This window comes from Ictidomys tridecemlineatus, chromosome 2 (assembly GCF_052094955.1).
Source record: "Ictidomys tridecemlineatus isolate mIctTri1 chromosome 2, mIctTri1.hap1, whole genome shotgun sequence".
Taxonomy (NCBI): domain Eukaryota; kingdom Metazoa; phylum Chordata; class Mammalia; order Rodentia; family Sciuridae; genus Ictidomys; species Ictidomys tridecemlineatus.
In genome coordinates this window covers 119,807,966-119,818,412 of record NC_135478.1, presented here as the reverse complement: position 1 = coordinate 119,818,412, position 10,447 = coordinate 119,807,966, and the positions used below count along the sequence as shown (strand labels likewise).

At 38.6% G+C, this 10,447-nt stretch overlaps 1 pseudogene; it reads left to right on the top strand.

The window, feature by feature from the left end:
• Positions 1–4,504: 4,504 nt before the first annotated feature.
• On the top strand, positions 4,505–5,372 carry LOC101956353 (splicing factor C9orf78 pseudogene; annotated as a pseudogene).
• The last annotated feature ends 5,075 nt before the right edge of the window (positions 5,373–10,447 follow it).

Sequence of the window (10,447 nt, the reverse complement as noted above, 5' to 3'; positions counted from 1 at the left end):
CCTAAGAAAATTAAATTAGAATGAGGCCAAGGTATATCATTAAATACAGGTGTGAGAAATTAAAAATAAGGTTTTGAAAAGTAGCATCTAAACAATAAAATTTGTGGCTCTCCATATTTGTTTTCCAAATGATACTTCTCATTTTACTTATTGATCAATAAGATTTACTGTCAAGATTTTAAACAAACATTAACATTTTTAAAAAGTGAAGAGTCCCAGATACATTTTTATAATACAAAAGAAGGAGATGATCCAGAAAGAGATTATAATATAAAAGAATAAGTTGATACTTGTTTAAGAGCACAAGAAACAAAATAAGTAGAAGACCTGGAAAATGAGAACAGGACAGAATTTATTAGAATAATAGTTGTCTAATATCCATGCTAATAGAGAAATGGGCTTGCCCCACCCCCCACTATAGTTATACATGTTAATAGGGAGAAAAGTTTACTACTTGGTTCTTTGAACTTCTTCAAAGAACAAATTCAATTGAGACAAAAACTAGAGTGTATCTTCAGCATTTAAATAACATTTTGTTCTAACTATTGCTTTTAAAGGGCTATCTTAAAATAACTAGATTTAGGCCTGGCATGGTAGCACATGCCTGTAATCCCAGAAACTTGGGAGGCTGAGGCAGGAGGATCACAAATTCAAAGCCAGCTTCAGCAATTCAGTGAGACCCTAAGCAAATTAGCAAGACCCTGTCTCAAAATAAAAAATTAAAAGGACTGGTGATATGGCTCACTGTTTAAGTGTCTCTGGGATCAATCTCCAGCACCCATGCCCAAATTACTAGACTTATCCTTACACATTTATTTTTCATTCAGTATCTCTCCAGAGTCTATTCATTCCTATAAGTAAAATCACTACATATAGCAAAATTAAAATGGAGAATGGATTAGTAAAATGATATTAAAGAGCAGGCCTAGGAATTGTAATTAGTACACTCTGAGAATGAAAGATTTACTCTTCCTAAATAGAAAAAAGGACTACAATAGCCAAAGTTAGCATTTAATTAAATTTTACTATCCAAATGGCATTCTCCATAAGAGTTCTCTGGAAACAGGCCCCTTAGATATGTTATATATGAGACAGAACTAACAGGACATTTCCTCAACATTGTCAATGACTCATGTTCATTAGTGATTTAAGAAGGGAGAATTCTTTCCTGGAAAAAAAAAACAAGGGAAAGAAACATTAGTATTCCTAAATATAGTCAGTCTACCAGGCCATTACCACAGTAAGGATGTAAAGATTTTTCACAACTTCAAATATGATACCTTCATGAGTAATCAAAAGGAAACATAATTCTGAATATTGCAATTAGTTAGATCTTCATATGGGCTGGTGATATAGCTCAATGATCCTAGGTTCAATTCTATTTTTAACCAGTAAATGGTTGGAGTTGGAGAATATCATGTGAAGCAAAATAAGCCAATCCCACAAAACCAAAGGCTGAATGTCTTCTCCAATATGCAGATGCTAATTCATAATAAGAAAGGGGGCACTAGGCAAGAATAGTGTTACCTTAGATTAGGTAGAGGGAAGAGATGAAAGGGAAGGGGAGAGGATGTGGGGATAGGAAAGACAGTAGAATGAAACAGAAATTATTACTGTATGTATGTATATGACTACATGACCAATATGATTCTGCAATATGTACACTCAGAAAAATGAGAAATTATATCCCATATATGTATGATATATCAAAGTGCATGCATTCTACTGTCATGTATAACTAATTAAAACAAATTTTTAAAAATTTTATTAAAAATAGATCTTTCCTGTCCCCAAACCCGCTCCCTTTCTCTCCCTCCCCCATTATGGATCAGCATCCACATTCAGCCTTTGGTTTTTTGGAATTGGTTTACTTCACTTAGCATGATATTCTCCAACTCCATCCATTTACCTGAAAATGCCATAATTTTATTCTGTTTTAATGCTGAGTAACATTCCGTTGTGTATATATACCACAGTTTCTTTATCCATTCATCTATTGAAGAGTGTCTAGGTTGCTTCCATAGTTTAGCTATTGTGAATTGAGCTGCTATAAAAAACACTGATGTGGCTGCATTACTGTAGTATGCTGACTTTAAGTCCTTTGAGTATAGACAAAGGAGAGGGATAGCTGAGTCAAATGGTTGTTCCATTCCAGGTTTTCTGAGGAATCTCCATACTGCTTTCCACAGTAGTTGCACCAATTTGCAGTTCCGCCAACAATGTATGAGTGTGCCTTTTCCCCCACATCCTCACCAATACTTATTGTTGTTTATTTCTTGTTAACTGCATTCTGACTAGCATGAGATGAAACCTTAAGAGTAGTCTTGATTTGCATTTTTCTAATTACTAGAGATGTTGAACATTTTTTCATATATTTGTTGATTGATTATAGATGGACATTATTACCCTAGGTATAGGTTTGACTGCACATATGGAGTGATGCTACATCATGTACAATCAGAAAAATTAAAAGTTGTGCTACATTTGTGTATGATGAATCAAAATGCATTTTGCTGTCATATATACCTAATTAAGATAAATAATATTTTAAAAATAGATCTTAATCTTCAAGGCAGACAAGAAAGGCAAAACAGTTACCCAGGTAATTCAAGATCACAACACTGGAGTTTTTCTAGAAATGTATACTCTCCTCCTTTCTCATACAGTTCTCAGACCTCATGGAAATCTGGTTCCTCCCACTTCTTGGCTCCATTCTACACTGTTCTCTCCATAGTCACCAAGTGCATCATACCATTGCTTCTTCTCATTCCACATTAACGTGTAACTTTTTTGAAGCATTGAAAATTATGCTCTCACACTCACTTTTCTCCTCTTTCTATCTTCCATAACACTATTTTGTTTCATTGTTGTTTTGTTAGTATAGAGTATCAAATCAAAAGCCTCATGCATGCAAATCTGCTACCACTGAGCTACAATTTCAGTCCCAAAACACTAAGGCGATGTTCACCTACCCCTACATACCTAACTCAATCTCTCCTTTTTTCTACTTGTTCTTCCCTTTAAATATTAGTCTCCCCCAGGATTTTCTTCAGTTCTTTGCTCTTTTCAATGCTCTCTCCTTGGGTAAACACATCTATTCTCATAGCTTCAGATACTAACTCTACAGAGAGGTTTAATCCCTATTGTGCATCCCACTTCTACATTTCTAATTTCTGAACATGAACTTCCTAGACCACTTTGTAGATTAAGATCCCTTAAACTCATTTGATCTCTACCACACCTGGCTAGGACCAGATCCCAGATTCATTCTCAGATGAGTGAATCAGCATCCACTCAGGCTAGAAGCAGCTTTATCTTTGGCTCCTCTCCCTCCTTTGTACTCTATAGCCAAACATTAAATGTTAATAATTCCCTCTAAAAGAGCCCGCAGAAAAAATCTTTGCCCCTCCTACCTCAGATAATCTATTCACTAATCTCTAGGATGTATAAAGAATTCAAAAAACTTAACACCAAAGAAACAAATAACCCAATCAATAAATGGGCTAAGGAACTGAAAAGACACTTCACAGAAGAAGAAATACAACTGATCAACAAATATTTGAAAAAATATTCATAATCTCTAGCAATTAGAGAAATGCAACTCAAAACTACTCTAAGACTTCATCTCATGCCAGTCAGAATGGCAATTATCAAGAATACAAGCAATAATAAGTGTTGGCAAGGATGTGGAAGGAAAGGTACACTCATACATTGCTGGTGGAACTACAAATTGGTGCAACCAATTTGGAAAGCATTATGAAGATACCTCAGACAACTTGAAATGGAACAACCATTTGACCCAGCTATCCCATTCCTCCGTCTATACCCAAATTACTTAAAATCAGCATACTACAGTGACACAGCCACATCAATGTTTACAGCAGTTCAAATCACAATAGCTAAACTATGAAACTAACCTAGATGTCCTCCAACAGATGAATGGATGAAGAAAATGTGGTACATATACAAAATGGAATATTACTCAGCCTTAAAAAAGAATGAAATTGTGTCATTTGCAGGTAAATGGATGGAACTAGAGAATATCATGCTAAAGAAAATAAGCCAATCCCAAAAAAACCAAAAGCTGAATGTTTTCTCTGATAAGCAGATACTGATCCATAGTGGGGGGGGGGGTGTAGGGAAAAATGAAGGAACTTTGCTTTAGGATTGAGGGGAGGGAAGGAGTTCCGGGGATGGGAGGATGGTAGAATGAGACAGACATTATTACCCTATACAGCCAAAGGCAAGAGAAGTTGTGCTCCATTTGTGTACAATACACAAAAATTCATTTTACTGTCATGTATAACTAATTAGAACTTTTAAAGTATGAAAAAATAATTAATTAATTAGTTAGTTAGTTAGTTAGTTAGTTAATTGATTAAAAGAGTCCTCACACCTATCTTCACTTTTCTCATCACTCCTACTGCCTTCACTTAGAATATACTCATTTTTCCCGGAACTCTGCACTGCGGCGCAGCTGTCGGACCCAGGGGTAGGTGCCACTATGCCGGTCACCGAGAAGATGTTTCCTCAGCAAGGGGCTAACTCTGAGTCGGAGGAAGATGAGCAGCATTTGGAGGAGGTTCCGCTAAAACTGGAAGAGACCCAAGAGGTGCAGAACTTGAGAAAGAGACCCAACATGGTGACTGCTGCTGCCCTGTTGGTGGGAGAGAAGGTAAAGAAGAGACCACACTAGTGGACGATCCCTTTCAGATAAAGACAAGTGGTATGGTGGACATGAAGAAATTGAAGGAAAGGGGGAAAGATAAGATTAGTGAAGAGGAGGACATTCATCTGGGTACATCGTTTCCTGCAGAAACCAATTGGAGGGTTGAAGATGCAGACATGATGAAGTACATTGAGACAGAGCTAAAGAAGAGGAAAAGGATTGTGGAACACAAGAAACTGAAAATCAATCCAAAGAATGCAGAGGGCTGTCTATATGAACTTCCTGAAAACACCCACGTCTCCTCTGCAAAGAAGACTGAGGAAATGCTTTCCAACCAGATGCTGAGTGGCATCCCCGAGGTGGACCTGGGCATAGATGCAAAAATTAAAAAATATCATTTGCACGGAGGATGCCAAGGCTTGCCTGCTGGCAGAGCAGCAGAACAAGAAGAAAGACAGTGAGACATCCTTCGTGTCCACGAACATGGCTGTGAATTACTGTGCAATACAACCGATTTTATCATGAGGAGCTCAATGCTCCCATCCAGAGAAACAAAGAGCCCAAAGCCCGGCCCTTGCAAGTGGGTGACATGGAGAAGCCAGAGCCTGAGCGGTCTCCTCCTAACGGCAAGCATCCTGCTAATGAAAAGGCCACTGATGACTACCACTATGATAAGTTCAAGAAGATGAACAGGCGGCACTGAGACATCGGGGAGGAGTCACTAGCACACGCGGCTGCACCCACCCTGCTACAGAAGGCCTGGGGTGTCCCTGCTGGGCAGGCTTGGTGCCGCTGCTTCCTACTGGCTTTCAAGCACTGAATTTATGACTTTTTGAAACAGAACTGGGTAGTTTTCCTATAGGGGGACAAACTGTTCCTATGAGGATCATTAAATCTTGTTTGTAAATGGAAAAAAAAAAGAATATATTCACTTCTCCAATTTATAACTTTAGTAGCCCCAGATCTTCCTGGCTACCATTCTTTTCTTTCAGTCTGTCTTCTCTAATGCCATCAGAATTACCTTTCAAGAATACAAATCTTGCGAGCCTGCAAGGTAGGCAGACCTGCACCGACCAGCGGAACAGGCCCAGCGGCCTGCCAGCATGGTAGACACGTCACACCAATTGGAGTAGGGGCAGAGCAGAATGCCGCCCGTGCCCAGAAAAGACCCAGCGACCCACCGGCATGGCAGTCACGTCATGCCATTTGGAGTAGGGGCCAAGCAGAGCCGCCGTCCGAGCCCGCAAGGTAGGCAGACCTGCGACCGACCGGTGAAACAGGCCCAGCGGCCTGCTGGCATGGTAGACACATCACACCAATTGGAATAGGGGCAGAGCAGAACTGCTGCCTACGCCCGGTACAGGCCCAGCGACCCGAGGGAGTGGTAGTCACGTCACTCCAATTGGAGTGGGGGCAGAAAAGAGCCGCCACCCGCGCCCGCAAGGTAGGCAGAACTGCGACCGACCAGCAGAACAGACCCAGCGGCCTGCCAGCATGGTAGTCACGTCACCCCAATTGGAGTAGGGGTAGAGTAGAGCCGCCCCCCACACCCGGAACAGGCCCAGCAACCTGCAGGCGTGGAAGTCACGTTACCCCAATTGGAGTAGGTGCAGAGCAGAGCCGCCTCCCATGCCCGGAACAGGCGCAGCTACCTGCCAGCGTGGTAGACACATCACCCCAATTGGAGTAAGGGCAGAGCAGAGCCGCCGCCTGCGCCTACAAGGTAGGCAGACCTGCGACCAACCGGCAGAACAGACCCAGCGGCCGGCCAGCGTGGTAGACAGATTACCCCAATTGGAGGAGGAGTACAGCCGCTGCCCACCCTGCAAGGGAGACTTTTCAACTATACAAGAGCATTATAAATATATAGGGGGAAAATTTCAAAAACACAACAGTTTCAACAAGCAGAAAGCAATGCGAGCAGTATGAAAAGACAAGGAAAGAAAGGACCACAAGCAATGCAGGTCAACTCAACTTTAGAAGAGGTAATAGCTGCAGCAGATGGAATGTCAGATAAAGAATTCAGGATATACATGCTTCAGAGGATCTGGAGTCTCAAGGAAAACATTAGACAGCAAAATCAGACAATGAAAGATCACTTTGACAATGAATTACATAAACAAATCCAAGAAGCAAAAGATCAACTATACAGGGAGATAGAGGTAATAAAAAACAAACAAACAGAAATCCTAGAAATGCAGGAAGCAATAACCAACTTAAAAACTCAATTGAGAATACTACCAGCAGAGAAGAACATTTAGAAGATGGAACATCAGACAATGAAGACAGAGTATTTCAACTTGAAAAGAACATAGACAGCTCAGCAAGACTGTTAAAAAACCATGAGCAGAACATCGAAGAAATATGGGATAACATAAAGAGACCAAACTTTAAGAGTCATTGGGATACAGGAAGGCATAGAGGTCCAAACCAAAGGAATGAGCAATCTATTCAATTAAATAATATGAGAAAACTTCCCAGATTGAAGAATGAGACAGAATCCCAAATCTTAGAAGCCTACAGGACGCCGAATGTGCAAAATCATAAGAGATCCACACCTAGACACATTATAATGAAGATGCCCAACATACAGAATAAGGATAGAATTTTAAAAGCTACAAGAGAAAGGAAGCAGATTACATTTAGGGGTCAACCAATCAGGATAACAGGTGATCTCTCAACACAGACTCTGAAAGCTAGAAGATCCTGGAATAACATATTTCAAACACTAAAAGAAAATGGGTTCCAACCAAGAATCGTGTATCCAGTGAAATTAAGCTTCAGGATGGAAGATGAAATTAAAACCTTCAACGATAAACAAAAGTTAAAAGAATTTGCAGCTAGAAAACCATCTCTTCAAAACATCCTCGGCAAAACATTACAGGAAGAGGAAATGGAAAATAACAATGAAAACCAACAGTGGGAGGTAGGACAGTAAAGGGGGGAAAATAATCAAAGATGAAAACAAACCATGTTTAGTAACATAAATAAACAAATATGGCTGGAAAAACAAACCATATCTCAATAATAACCCTAAATGTTAATGGCTTAAACTCACCAATTAAGAGACACAGGCTAGTAAAATGGATCACAAAACAAGACCCAACAATATGCTGCCTACAGGAGATGCATTTGATAGGAAAAGACATACATAGACTGAAGGTGAAAGGTTGGGAAAAATCATATCACTCATATGGACTTCGGAAACAAGCAGGAGTGTCCATACTCATATCAAATAAAATAGATTTCAAGCCAAAGTTAATCAAAAGGGATAAAGAGGGACACTACATACTGCTCAAGGGAATCATACACCAACAAGACATAACAATCATAAATATATATGCCTCAAACAACGGTGCAGCTATGTTCATCAAGCAAACTCTTCTCAAGTTCAAGAGTCTAATAGACCACCATACAATAATCATGGGAGACTTCAACACACCTCTCTCACCACTGGACAGATCTTCCAAACAAAAGTTGAATAAGGAAACTATAGAATTCAATAACACAATTAATAACCTAGACTTAATTGACATATATAGAATATACCACCCAACATCAAGCAGTTACCCTTTTTTCTCAGCAGCACATGGATCCTTCTCAAAAATAGATCATATATTATGTCACAGGGCAACTCTTAGACAATATAAAGGAGTAGAGATAATACCATGCATCTTATCTGATCATAATGGAATGAAACTGAAAATCAATGATAAAAGAAGGAAGGAAAAATCATGGATCATTTGGAGAATGAACAATAGGTTACTGAATGATCAATGGGTTTTAGAAGACATCAAGGAGGAAATTAAAAAATTCTTAGAGTTAAATGAAAACACAGACACAACATATCAGAATCTATGGGACACATTGAAAGCAGTTCTAAGAGGAAAATTCATTGCTTGGAGTTCATTCCTTAAAAAAAGAAAAAACCAACAAATAAATGATCTCATACTTCATCTCAAAATCCTAGAAAAAGAAGAGCAAAACAACAGCAAAAGAAGTAGAAGGCAAGAAATAATTAAAATCAGAGCTGAAATTAATGAAATAGAAACAAAAGAAACAATTGAAAAAAATGACAAAACTAAAAGTTGGTTCTTTGAAAAAATAAATAAAATCGACAGACCCTTAGCCATGCTAATGAAGAGAAGAAGAGAGAGAACTCAAATTACTAGCATACGGGATGAAAAAGGCAACATCACAACAGACACTTCAGAAATACAGAAGATAATCAGAAATTATTTTGAATCCTTATACTCCAATAAAATAGAAGATAGTGAAGGCATCGATAAATTTCTTAAGTCATATGATCTGCCCAGATTGAGTCAGGAGGATATAGACAACCTAAACAGACCAATATCAATTGAGGAAATAGAAGAAACCATCAAAAGACTACCAACTAAGAAAAGCCCAGGACTGGATGGGTATACAGCAGAGTTTTACAAAACCTTTAAAAAGGAACTAATACCAATACTTTTCAAGCTATTTCAGGAAATAGAAAAAGAGGGAAAACTTCCAAATTCATTCTATGAGGCCAACATCACCCTGATTCCTAAACCAGATGAAGACACTTCAAAGAAAGAAAACTACAGACCAATATCTCTAATGAACCTAGATGCAAAAATCCTCAATAAAATTCTGGCAAATCGGATTCAAAAACATATCAAAAAAATTGTGCATCATGATCAAGTAGGATTCATCCCTGGTATGCAAGGCTGGTTCAATATACGGAAATCAATAAATGTTATTCACCACATCAATAGACTTAAAATTAAGAATCATATGATCATCTCGATAGATGCAGAAAAAGCATTCTAGGGATAACAGGAACATACCTCAACATTGTAAAAGCAATCTATGCTAAGCCTCAGGCTAGCATCATTCTGAATGGAGAAAAATTGAAGGCATTCCCTCTAAAATCTGGAACAAGACAGGGATGCCCTCTCTCACCACTTCTGTTCAACATAGTTCTCAAAACACTGGCCAGAGCAATTAGACAGACGAAAGAAATTAAAGGCATAAAAATAGGAAAAGAAGAACTTAAATTATCACTATTTACAGATGACATGATTCTATACCTAGCAGACCCAAAAGGGTCTACAAAGAAACTATTAGAGCTAATAAATGAATTCAGCAAAGTGGCAGGATATAAAATCAACACGCATAAATCAAAGGCATTCCTGTATATCAGCGACAAATCCTCTGAAATGGAAATGAAGACAACCACTCCATTCACAATATCCTCAAAAAAAATAAAATACTTGGGAATCAACCTAACAAAAGAGGTGAAAGACTTATACAATGAAAACTACAGAACCCTAAAGAGAGAAATAGAAGATCTTAGAAGATGGAAAAATATACCCTGTTCATGGATAGGCAAAACTAACATCATCAAAATGGCGATATTACCAAAAGTTCTCTATAGGTTTAATGCAATGCCAATCAAAATTCCAATGGCATTTCTTATAGAAATAGATAAAGCAATCATGAAATTCATATGGAAGAATAAAAGACCCAGAATAGCAAAAATAACGCTAAGCAAGAAGTGTGAATCAGGCGGTATAGCGATACCAGACTTCAAACTATACTACAGAGCAATAGTAACAAAAACAGCATGGTACCAGTACCAAAACAGGCGAGTGGACCAATGGTACAGAATAGAGGACACAGAAACCAACCCACAAAACTACAACTTTCTTATATTTGATAAAGGGGCTAAAAGCATGCAATGGAGGAAGGATAGCATCTTCAACAAATCCATATGCAACAAAATGAAACTGA